This window comes from Protopterus annectens, chromosome 17.part0 (genome assembly GCF_019279795.1).
Source record: "Protopterus annectens isolate FY-2018-M chromosome 17.part0, PAN1.0, whole genome shotgun sequence".
NCBI classification, from domain to species: domain Eukaryota; kingdom Metazoa; phylum Chordata; order Ceratodontiformes; family Protopteridae; genus Protopterus; species Protopterus annectens.
In genome coordinates this window covers 258,020,627-258,033,007 of record NC_056751.1, presented here as the reverse complement: position 1 = coordinate 258,033,007, position 12,381 = coordinate 258,020,627, and the positions used below count along the sequence as shown (strand labels likewise).

At 40.9% G+C, this 12,381-nt stretch overlaps 1 protein-coding gene across 1 annotated transcript in view; it reads left to right on the top strand.

Annotated features, from left to right (window-relative positions):
- CCDC34 (coiled-coil domain containing 34) overlaps nucleotides 1-12,381 on the top strand; it is a gene marked incomplete in the record, with an annotated part of 365,523 nt that overhangs the window by 32,783 nt on the left and 320,359 nt on the right.

Genomic DNA, 12,381 nt, shown 5'->3' with positions numbered 1-12,381 from the left:
ATTAGAGTAATAGTTCAAGGATATTTTGTTGGAATTTTTCAGTTCTTCACCTTCTGGCTCCATTATTCTACAGTTTGTTGATCTGGTGACATTTGGGTCATGTTTTTCTACTTTTTCAGAACTTTTGTCAGGGTTCTAGCTTGCTCCTTCATGCATGACTCCTTGCCTCTTAGTGCAACAAAAGAAATGTGTATAATTGTGTGTGTGTGTGTGTGTGTGTGTGTGTGTGTGTGTGTGTGTGTGTGTGTGTGTGTGTGTGTGTGTGTGTGTGTGTGTGTGTGTGTGTGTGTGTGTATTTAATTACACCATTCAGTCTTCTTGGGTACACACCTGCCATCACTTAGAGACTCTGATTAATCCCCAAATAAAGTTCACCTGTCCTAGTAGGATTTTCCTGACATTTACTCAGTTGCCTTCTATAGCAAAAGCCATGGTTCACTGAGGGCTTACAAAGCATCAAAGGGATCTCATTGTTGAAAGGAATCAGTCAGGAGAAGGGTACAAAAAAATTTCCACATGATTGGATATACCATGGAACACAGTGAAGACTATCATTAAAGAGTGGAGAAAGTATGGGGCAACAGTGACATTGCAAAGAACTGGACGTCGCTCCAAAATTGATGACAAGACGAAGACTGGTCAGGGAGATTGCCCAGAGACCTACAGCAACACTGAAGGAGATGCAGGAATTTCTGGCAAGTACTGGTTGTTTACTACATGTGATAACAATCTCCTGAATTTTCCATATGTCTGGACTATGAGGTAGAGTTGCAAGACTGAAGCCTTTTCTTGCACACAAAAACATCCAGGCCTGGCTTAAATTTGCAAAACAATCCAAGTCTCCCAAAAGCATGTGGGAAAATGTGTTTATGGTCTGATGAGACCAAGGCTGAACTTTTTGGCCACAATTCCAAAAGGTACGTTTGTTGCAAAAACAACACTGCACATCACCAAAAGAGCACCATCCCCACAGTGAAGCATGGTGAGGCAGTATCATGCTTTGGAGTTGCTTTTCTTCAGCTGGAACTGGAGCTTTAGTCAAGGTGTAGGGAATTATGAACAGTTCCATATACCAGTCACTTTTGGCCCCAAACCTTCAGGCATCTGCTAGAAAGATTAAGAGGAATTTCACTTTTCAACACGACAATGACCCCAAGCATACACTGAAATCAACAAAAGAATGTCTTTACCAGAAGAAAATTTAAGTTTTGGAATGGCCCATTCAGAGCCCAGACCTAAATCCAATAGAAAATTTGTGAGGTGACTTGAAGAGGGCTGTGCACAAGAGATGCCATTGCAATCTGACAGATTTGGAGCGCTTTTGCAAGTAATAGTGGGCAAATATTATCAAGTCAAGATGTGCCATGCTGATACTCCTACCCAAGAAGACTGAATGTTGTAATTAAATCAAAAGGTGCTTCAACAAAGTACTAGTTTAAGGGTGTGCACATTTATGCAACCGGCTTATTGTACATTTTTTATTTTTTATATTCTTCCCCTAACAGATTTGTTTTGTTTTTCAATTGAGTTGTACAAGTTATATATAGGTCACATTAAAGGGGGGAAAAGTTTTGAAATGCTTTATTGTGGTCTTAGTTTTTTTAATAACAAAAACCTGGCATTTTAACAGGGGTGTGCATCCACTGTATAATGTGTATATGTAAAAGACACAGACACACACAATGTAGATTATGCATGTATATTTTCTTTTCTTTTTGCTTCTTAAGATTTCCATTGTGGTGATTTTTAATTTGGACTGGCTTTATGAAAATGTAAGGTAACACTACAAATCCTGTGTGCAGTATATAACTTGCCTTGGACCAATTGTGTTGAATACGAATTGCAAAATATGTGCAGAGATAAGCGTTCAAAATTAGTTTTTTTTCTGAAGGCTTGATGTCAAGGGAAGGTTAGGGGTTGCTTTGGATCCATGAAATGAGGGGGACCCCTTTCAGAGAGTGCCATAGTAGGCTTAAGGACAAGTCTATAGATAAAGAAAAGTCTGCAGAGACAGAGGGAGAGCAGGAAAATGCTGTGTTCTGATATTTCTTCTCTGTCCTAGATGTCCAGTGTAGAAGAGGAAAATGTTTATGGGTCCTTCTCATGTCTCTTCTGCCTCAGAGTGTAGTAGAGGACATTTCCCATAGCCTTTCTGAACAAAATAGCGTATCTCCAGCAGTAGCACTTGAGTTATGCAAATTTATACCTTCCAGACCTTTATTTCTCAGGTCTTTCCATTCCTTATATACTTCTTGTTTAAGTTTGGAATACCAGGAGATGAGGGATTTGATGCAGGCTGAGAAAGGCATTGATTTTACTCACTAATCCCTGTATGTCTAGATTGGAGAAAGGCTTAATTTCTTAGTCTTCTTCACTACTGTCTCCATACCTTTCCCTTTTCATAGGTAGGTACTAGGCTGTTGGCCCTAGGGGCCTATACAATCCTAGCCAAAAATGTACCCTGGCTTTCGCTACCCAAGAAAATTATTTTCCTGTGCCACTGTCGAGCAGAACCACAGCAGTGATCCCCGGGTGAATTTCCTATTACCCATCCAATCATCAAGATTTTTCTTGAAGAGGGCTAATGAGGAGCTCTGTTTGACATAGGTAGTCTGTTCAGAGTATGGGAAGTCTCTGGGACAGGAATCTATCCCTCCAGCATGTTCTGTTTATTGTGGGGACAAGGTTTAGGTCCGTAGAGTGGAGGGATTGGGATTTCTTTAAGTGGAGCATGTCCAACAGCTCTGGGTTTGACATAGCTTTGTATGTTGGGCAGAGATCGCCCCTGAATAGGCGATATGCGACGGAGTAAAGCTGGAGTTTTTTGAGACCGTCTGCATAAGGCATCTGTTTGAGGCCAGCAATGCTCTTTGTGAGGTATTTTTGTGGCCTTTCCAGTTGTTGTAGATGTCTTGTGAGGTACATACCAAAAGGGGCGTTATACTCTATAATGGGTCTAATGAGTGACGAGTAGAGGGGAGCAATGACCTTTTTTTCTGGATGAGAAACCTTTTGTGATGAGGTGTGCCACGTAGAAGGATTTCCTGACCACTTTGGCGATGTCATTATCAAAGGAGAGTCTACTGTCCACCTGTGTCCCAAGGTCTCTTATTACACTTTCGGTGTTAAGTAGACTACCGCTTATGTGGTAGTTCATGGGTACAGAATTTTTACCAAAGGGGATGACCATGCACTTTTTGGCATTGAGCTTGAGACCATGTCTTTGACACCAGGCATCTTTCTCTGTGAATCCCTTTTGTCGGATGTCCACATCGTTAGGAGTTTCAATTATGGCTCCTAGTTTGCAGTCATCTGCGAATTTAGTTAGCCAAAGACCTTCTGTGTTAGCCTGTACTTCAGAGAAGTAGATACCAAACAGGAGAGGACCCAGGACTGAACCCTGTGGTGCTCCACTTGTCTGAAGTCTGATTTGGAGTCTGCTACTTTCACAGTGTGGGTTCTTTCAGTAAGCCAGTTGGCAACCCATCTTGTGACATAGGGATTTATACCTAGTTTAGTGAGTTTATCTATAATTCCAGAGTGGGGGATGGTGTCTAACGCCTTGGCGAGATCTAGATAGGTGATCTGAGACCATGTAACAAACCCAGTGTACAGTCAGAGCTGTGTAGATGGTGACATTAATGTGGGTTGTACCCTCTCGACATCATTTAATTATGTTGATGTAGATTGTGCCTTCATTCTATGCTGAGTGTTCCTTGAGCCCTGGGTTCCAATGTCCGCACGGGCAGTGTTGCAGATTTTCAACTCCTCAGTATTTAAGCTTTCTAGGTCCACTGTGTCAGGCTGAGGTGCAGGGCCATTATCTGTGCTGGTGACTGGCCCCCAAATGGCACATGATTCAGTTTTCAGAATCATCCTCCAGTGGGGACAAATCTTTGGCCTTCAACCCTTTTTGCCTTGGGGGTCTCTCTGCAATTGGCCATGGTGATGATGTTGCAGGTATCTTTGCACCTGCCTCATTTGGCTTCTGCAAAAGAATCCATTTCAGCCTGCAACATATTTGTCTGGTCCTGAATCTTCTTGATGCCCTCAGAAAAGGAATAGAGGATTGGAAGGCTGTCTGCAAAATCCATAGTTTTCATTGCTGAGTCATCGTCTTCCTCCATGAAATCCATTACGTACACAAATGTTTAAGAGGAATCCCAGTCTCCCCCCTTTATGCTTCCCCATACCAGACATGGACTGTGGAGATGGTGGTAGCTTCTCACTATCCCTTCCAGACCTAAACTTTGGTGAAATCCTGTAAATGATTAGAGAGGGGGTAGATGATCTAATCTCCCTTCATCTCCACAACACATATTGTACAAGAAGCTGTTTGGTCTGCATTGTGGTCTTTAAGCAGAAAAGATAGTGGAGCTTTTTATCAAGTAAGCCTGGAATCAGCCTTATGAAATTGGCATCCTGTATTGGGAAGTCTGATGAGATATAATGTGGTCTCTGAAGGACTGCAATGGTTTGAACTGGGTCCTTTTCATTGAATCCATTGTGGTGGAAGCAGCTTTAAAGAGGGCTCATACATCCGAGAGTCTTGCAGTCCAACCCCCATACAAAGAATCTTTGGATGGTTTGCCTCAGGAAATGAGTGTATGCATCTGCAGGTTTTTCTGTTCAGGTGCTCTGTTAAGCTCTTCAGGAAACAACAGCATGACCGGAGAGGCATGTGCAAAGTAACAAACTTGCTACACAAAGTAGTAAGGAATAGAAATTTGAAATTGGTATACATTTGACAACTGTTTCTTCAGTTTCAAGTCTCATCACATGGCTAGCTGGTAATTCTGGTGCAACAAGGGTGGAAGAAACCAGTGTGGCAATTCATTGTAGTGTCTAGCTCCAACATGCTGATTTTGACAGAACTTCAAGATGTCCTTCATCAGTGCCTCACTTGTTGGCTTCAGTTCATTTCATTCTAAGGTTAAAGAAAAGCTTGAAGGTGATGGGAAAGAGGACAAGATCCTAATTGCTTCTGGCTTTAACTTTTCACCTACACAACTCTTGTTTTATAGCATGCAGGAGAGAAAGTGAGGTTCGGTACTGACAGAACTAAAAGCTAATTGGAAACTAGCTCTAGGAAAGGTACTAGTGTGGCTTTGGAAACTTTCATAACAGACACTGCCACAGAAGGAGAGGCAATCGGCACAACAGGGATTCTTCCTCCCTCCCTTGGTGAGGACGCCAGCAAATTCCTTGGGGGATTTGAATGACTGTTCCATTTTGGAGGTAGCATTGGGACAATTGTCCTTCCAGCTCCTGGTGTGGATGGCCATCTTGCAAGACAGGTGGTCAGCGCTTTATTTGCAGAGGCTATACCACTCTCTTTCATACAGCACATCATCTTCCCTCTCTTACTACATGGCTTCACAACCTCTTGTAGAAATACAGCCAAAATAAGAGTTTAAGATTATTATGAAAAGCACCAGCAAGAGGTCCCATCAGACCGGGCTTTTCCTATTAATTGACATTCTTTCTAGTCACTCAAAGTTAAGGGCTTTGGGCTCCTCTTGCATCACGGTAACCTGAAGTGGTTTGAAACCATGTAAAACTTCCAGACAGTCATGGTGTGGTCCGGTTCATCCTTCCCTGCTTATTAGGAGACTTGATGGTCTGTTTGAATCTCCAAGATGGCTACATCTTCACATAAAAATTGGAAGGTATCCTGGAACTTTGTTTCCTTCTAGTTAGGGCTAGTTGGTTTCAGTTCTGAGCATTTCTGTTTGGTTTCATCTTATCCCTGGGGTGCTCTCTAAATGTATGGCTATCACAGTAGTGAACCAGAGGCTGAAATTTGTAGAGGTTTTTCATACAGTCATGACCAACTCCTAGCCACTGCCTTTCTGGAGTTACTGGTATCTCCTCCTGAGTTTATCCAGTTGTTCCAGTGACCGCGAATCATGATGAGTTTTGTGGTATGTACCTTCACCAGCAGTGCCTTCACCAGCAGTGCCGATTTTTGGATCCATTTTGCAGTTAGTGTGTCCTTTGCTATTTGTCTATTTCTAGCTTTTTTCTTGAAGTTGTTACCAGTTTGAACTGTACAAAGGCCTGGATGCAGTTGTCACAGACTCTCTTCCATTTTATAGGATGCCAGCTGTGCACTGCATTATGCAAGCCATTCTCCTGTTTGTTAAAAAAAAAAAATTCCTTCTATTCACAAGAGTACTTTATTCCTATAAATTGTTTGACAGCTTTATGCCTTAAAACCGTTTATTTCATGGAAATACCTCCTTTTTGGTGCAGTGTTATCAAACTTGAAAGCTCTGTTCTCAAGTAACCCTCGCACCATTGCAATTTAGGTGAAGGAAGCTACTAGACTACATTTCTAGCTTCAGCGACTGCTTTTTTTATTTTTGCTTTTAAAATTATGACTATGAATTAAGTATGGCAATCCTCGTGCATCCATCATGGCACTCTGAGTTTGAGACGTCTGATTTAGTGTCTTATGCTAGGTTTTACATGAGGTACATACAGTGGATTATTAAATCAGTGGTCTAAGTGAAAGGATATTTTTTTTCAAATCTGGTCAGGATACCCAAGAAATGCAGGGAATGTCGATCAGTGTTGACATTGCACACAACTTTACTTTTAGGCAGTCCCTTTCAAACCCCCCCCCCCCCCCCAAAAGGACTGATGGCTACTATGGATGCTTTTGACACAGTCCAAGCTACATGGTTGTAAGCATAGTCCAATTTTGTTATCTGTATTATAGTGATGAAGGCATTTCTTTTACCTTGTATGCCTTTCAGGACTGCCTTCCTCATAGTGCAGTTGCCATTCGCTGTGACAGTATGGCTGTAGTTGTGGTACATTAACCACTAGAGGGGAATATGCATCTCTTCATTGAAAAGCAGTGAGGGTTTTGGAAAGGGTCATGCTGATGCAATTTTTTTTTTTTTTTTTTTTTTATCACTACCTATATTTTTAGAGAAGCAGATTCACTAGTGGATAATGTTAGCTTTTGCCTACTGATTCCTCTTGAATGGGCTGTCAGTTCATTGACTGTCCCAGATACTTTTCAGCCAGAAGAGGATGTCTTGTTGAGAGCTTTTTGCATCCCTGACCATCTCCAAGTACAGCAGATATTTTCCCAGTTCTCTCTGACATAGACACTCATGCACACTGGTCCAAAGTTGGCTTCTGGAACTCCTGTATGCCCCCCCCCTCCACACATTTTCGTTTTATTCCAAAGTTTATACAGAGAACCAAGGTGCACAAGGCCATTGTCATTCTCATTTTGGTGTTTAAAGTTTGAGTCCCTTTGCTATGGTCCATCTTATGGAGGGATTTCTATGTCTGTGGTCCTTGTCTATTCCATCTGATGAGCCTCACAAGGACCTTTTTTTCCTATGACTGTCATTATTTCACTACTGGTGATAGGCATGCTGCATACCACCCTGTGGGCATATAGATCATTACTGTTACCTGGACAACCCAATACCAGAAGGTACTGCATGAAAACGACAACTTTTTTTTTTTAAGTAGGTTTGCTGCGCGAGCTTTTTTCAAAGACTACCCCTATTTACAGCTTGTCTTTTAGTCAACTCGGCTTGAGCTCCTCAACAGTTTGGGAGTGTGGAAGGTGCCCTAAAACTTTGGAAGCTGGCTGTGATATCCTTGGCAGGATATAACCCATATAGGTAAGGCTACTGCAGCAGTGGTCATTTTGAACATCTACTGTAATGGCATGTTCACAACTGTACGTTTTGTTTGTCATCTCTGCCCTGGCTCCAACCTTGGTCACTAAGATTGACCTCTCAGTTTAATACGTTGTCTGTCATTGGAGCAGTATCTTCTCCCATGTTTACTCGGATTGATATCAAATCATGCGACTGGATAAGTGGAAAAGTTACTTGTAAAAATGGGGATTCATGGCTATCTTATTGTGTATTGGAAAGATACCGGAACCAGTTGCAGGGAAAATTTTCTTTTGAGAAGTGTTTTCATAATATACTGTCCCAACTTAGTTTTATATGAGATAAGAGGGGAATACATTTTTATTTCATTCAAGTAATGTGGCCTCATGAATTTTTAAACAAACAGAAATCTGTTCTTTGTTGTGGTGGTGTGCATCAGATTGAATGTGTGGTGTTGTGCATCAAATTGAATGTGTGGAGTCATTTAGGTTATTCAGTTCAGACGTTTCTGTCATCAATTACTAACGGAGGATAGATTTTTGTCTCTTCAAAATGTCCATGAGTTTGTACCAAACTTTGTCGGCAGCACTTTGTTTCTTTGTATACTGCATTATTTTCCCCAAATACCATTGACTGACCCTCTGTCTTTTAGGATATGGTCAGCTTTAATACTTTCTGAAAATAAATAAATCATTCCATCATAAGCATTTGATTTTAAATTACCTTTATTTAAATCGCATCATCTAAATCCTTAGTATGAAATAATGTAGCAGATTATGGCTTTTCTATGTTGGGGAAAACTAGTGAGGGGTACCAATGCATAATTTTAATACATTGCTTTATTAAGTGTCACTAGCTAAATCTTTGCTTCTAGTAGCTCTGACTATTGACAAGATTGTCATGCACTACAGGAGATGCAACAGTGCTGGATATATTGGTGATACTGGTACTAGGTACATTCAGTTACTTTAAGTATTCTCCTGCCTAATGAGGATGCAGAATTCAGGTGGCATAGAATGAAGACTCCGAAAACAGATTTTTGCCATTTCGTTGCTAGAGCAAGTAAATAAAGCTCCAAATGCTTTTTTATTCATTATGGTGTAAGAAAATTCCAAAAAATCAACACAGCAACACCACTGGAGCTGCAAGTGCTGTTTACACGTGTCGTGCTTATGCCTTTAACTAGTACATGACGTATTCAGACTTCTTCAAAACATTGTACAACATATTGACATATAATATAACTTGTTAAGAGGGTTATTTTAATCAATTAGCAAATACTCGTGTCTGTGTTAATTCAGCTGTTTGTGTTAAAAAGAACATCAAAGTCTAGCACTTTACTTGCACTGCAACCCGCAAAGATTTAAAATGTTTGAATAGGACTGTACCATAGGTGCATGGAAATGATCAATTTGATTTACTGCCATTGTAACTATCTTTTTAAGATTGATTTGAAATTGCTCAGTCCTTAAATCAGTTCCTCACTGTGCAGGTACTGAATGCTTTTATAAAGCATGATCTGCTTGTTTTGTTAGGTAACATAGAAGTGTTCCTTATCCTGGCATTTAATTTCTGGGAAGCTTTTCTAGTGTATATTGCTTTATAGTAGTCACAAGAAGCAAGGTATACGACCCTGATAATCTGGTAAACTCCTGTGTAGGCTTCGCGTGAAGCCTTCATGGAGTTTATTGAATCCCACTGCTAGTGTTATGGTGAGTTTACTTATCTGTACATTTTTATTCCAATACATAAAACAGTTGCAATACCAACTTTGAATGTGGAGCCATGACCTGATATAACCATTCTCAAATAGACACTAGAAAGGGTACAAAGAATGCCTTACTAGGCCGAACAAGTGTGTTGAGTTTTGCTTCAGGGATGGATTAGAGAAACTGTTGTACTGTTATGGATTAATCAGAGGGATCTTATTTTTAAATGTATCCATAATATTTTTTGATGCAACCTTGGGGGGTTAATCCTAAGGAACGTTCTTTGTTAATCTCCACAAACATTTATATTTCTAATTAAGACAGTTAAATCTGTAATGCTAAGATAGTAATTTCACTGCAGAGCAGGTTTGTGGTGGAATTTATATCTACTAAGGAATAGAAGAAAAATTTCATATGATTTAATGAAAGCTTAGATAATATAGCTGTGTGAAAGAATCTGACTTGTTAGTGATTGGTGACAAACTAAAGGCCTTGCATTAGGTTCTGAGTTTATAACAGCAGATATTGGGGGGTGGAGAAAGGTTTAATGACTGGCCTTGTAACCAGATTATTTGTTTGATATATATGATGTCTGTCACAAGTATGGACATAGGGGTTCTCATGAATACATGATGGTGTATTTTCTGTAGGTTTTCTTAACCTAATGTCTAAAATATCAATTTCTCCTAAAGAACATGTTCGTAATTGTACTCCATAAACTGGTCAGTTGTACTTTGCTAATCTGTACAGAAATATGTAAATCAGTAAATCATCAGTACATGTGTATGTATGTAACATTGTTTACCGGGAAAGTCCAACTTAGAACAAGCCAATTTTCAGCGGAGGCCCAGGGAAGCGTGTCTCTCACATGGGAGGAAATGAGAGTATCTGGAGGAAACCCATACAAACACAGGGAGGACATGCAAACTCCGCACAGAAGGTACTCCAGCTGAGAATCGAACCAGAGAACCTCTTGCTGTGAGGCGACAACACAAACCCACTGCGCCATCCATTCTGATGCTCTACCGACTGAGGTATCTGGGCTGTATATTAAGGATAGAAGAAAAAGATTTTGCCTTCTCATGTTTGACATAATAAAATATTGGTGAATGTTGTTGCAACTATTACACCCACTGCTACTCTCTCTAGTGGTTATGAGAAAGAAGGTTCAGCACTTTGTATGCGGCAGTGGGTACATGAACCAAATTTGTTGCAGTCTGTGTTTATTTGGGAGTCTTTCTTTTTGGTGCTGATCATGTAGGTGTTGAATTTTCTATTGGCTTATTTGTTCAGGTCTGAATTTGCATCATTGTCAGCATCTGCCCTTTGTGATCTTTCCTGCTCTAACTAGAGGAGTACTGGTATTTCCTGTTCTACACTGAGTTCAGTCCCCACTGTTGACGCTATACCATCAGTTGTTTTATTGGGACTACTATAGCCACTCATCTTGCTATTCTCACGGTTTCACACTGTGAGTCACCCTTTTCTGCTGTGCCACTATCCACCAGCCTTCTCAGAGGAGTAGTTAGGACCAAGATTCCTCAGAGTTTGTTAATCCAATTCAGAGCATAGATTATCTTCTTTGTGTCCCCCTACCAGGACTTCTTGGAAGAAGAGGTTCAAAAAGAGGCAGCTCTGCAAACATTTTGCATCCTTTACTAATGATGGGGAAGATAGATTGCCTATCCCTCCCCCCAACACCTTTAAAGTGATTTAATGAAGGCAAGTGGGCTAGGTACTAGAGGTGATGTGCCTGGGAGATGCATGATGCATTAGGAAGGCTGATAAATCTGATGCCTCAGCATCCTCTTTGAATATAACTGTCCTAAAGACCTTTAGAGTCTCCCAGTACATTTTCTCAGGTGGTTCTTCTGGCTTCAGGTGTTGTCAAGGCAGCTATTGTCGTTGCCTTGCTGTCCGCAACGTTGTGGCTGATGTTTTGTGGAAAGCTGACTAGGTTGTGTGTCCACTCTGGCTGTGTTTTGGTCAGGGATTCCCCAGGCTTGATATATTGATCTCTGGAATAACTTTAAAAAAGGCTCCCACTGTGTAGGTTCCAGTGGTTTATGAATGCTGTCTAGGTTCCAGTGGTTTATGAATGAGATAAGGAATCTATGGTGATTGTACAAACTCACTTGTTAAAATGGTCATTCTTACCCTTTTCCTAAATTCTTATCTGTGTCATACAGTGGAGATTTGCCAAGATATCACCAATGAAATGACTTCCTCTTTAGAATAGCCATCTGATGGGATTGCAAAGATGAATCGGTCAATTGACCATTCTTAAGGCCATGGCTAATCATATACATGTGGCTTTAATGTGACAAGGTGTGGCAAGGGTGGCAGCCGAGGACATCTGATGTCATGCCTGTCTCTACTTCACTGAGTTCTTCTGGATTTGAAGGTGGCATTCATGAATATCCTTTTCCATGGTCTGGAATTATGTGGCCTAGAGGTCCAAGTCCACATAGTGGTGAAGAATCAAGGGAAGATGTTTGTAGTTGTGTGTCAAGTACTCATTTCTATAGCACACTTTCTTCATGACCCAAAAGATTAGGCATCAAATCTAATTCCATTGCAGAAGAAATAGTGTGGTGGTAAGGGATCAGATTTCTTTGAGTCCTCCCAGAAAACTTGCAGCTGCCATGACCAGGGTTCTTGGTAGTCATCCAGCAGCTGCAAACCTCCTCCCAGTGGTCTGGGGTAGTCTCAACGACTTGCCACCTGCTTTCTGGAGGCAGTTTAGGGTTACTTTGCTTCCCCATCAGGTGGTGTGATTCTAACTTGAAGAGAATCCTTGCTAAGGGTTACAAAACCTTTTCTACTGCAGTCTTCCCTCCTGCTCCATTGTTGAACATCCCAGTCAATCAGAGGAAAGCGGCAAGACTGTTCTCTTATGCTTTTGGTTTAAACAATCCTTCCACGTTTGGACAAAAGATTGGTTGAACTTTTCAGACCTTCAAAGTGCATATCTTTGTATCAAGATCCACAAGCAGTCGCAGAGGTTCCTTTGCTTTAGGGTC